The sequence below is a fragment of the Etheostoma spectabile genome, chromosome 15 (assembly GCF_008692095.1).
Source record: "Etheostoma spectabile isolate EspeVRDwgs_2016 chromosome 15, UIUC_Espe_1.0, whole genome shotgun sequence".
NCBI classification, from domain to species: domain Eukaryota; kingdom Metazoa; phylum Chordata; class Actinopteri; order Perciformes; family Percidae; genus Etheostoma; species Etheostoma spectabile.
Window position 1 is genome coordinate 17,580,162 of NC_045747.1, and position 204 is coordinate 17,580,365.

Genomic DNA, 204 nt, shown 5'->3' on the forward strand with positions numbered 1-204 from the left:
CAGGATGTATCACACAATTAAAATCTCCTCCGATGATGAACCGGCCCCTATAACCCGACACAGTTAAAAAGAAATGTTGATAAAAGGCAGGATCCTCCCCATTGGGGGCGTATAGACGTACCAAGTTGACTAATGTAGAGATTATTGTTCCACTAAGTATAATAAATCTCCCAGATGGATCCAGATATTTATCTTTTAGATCAA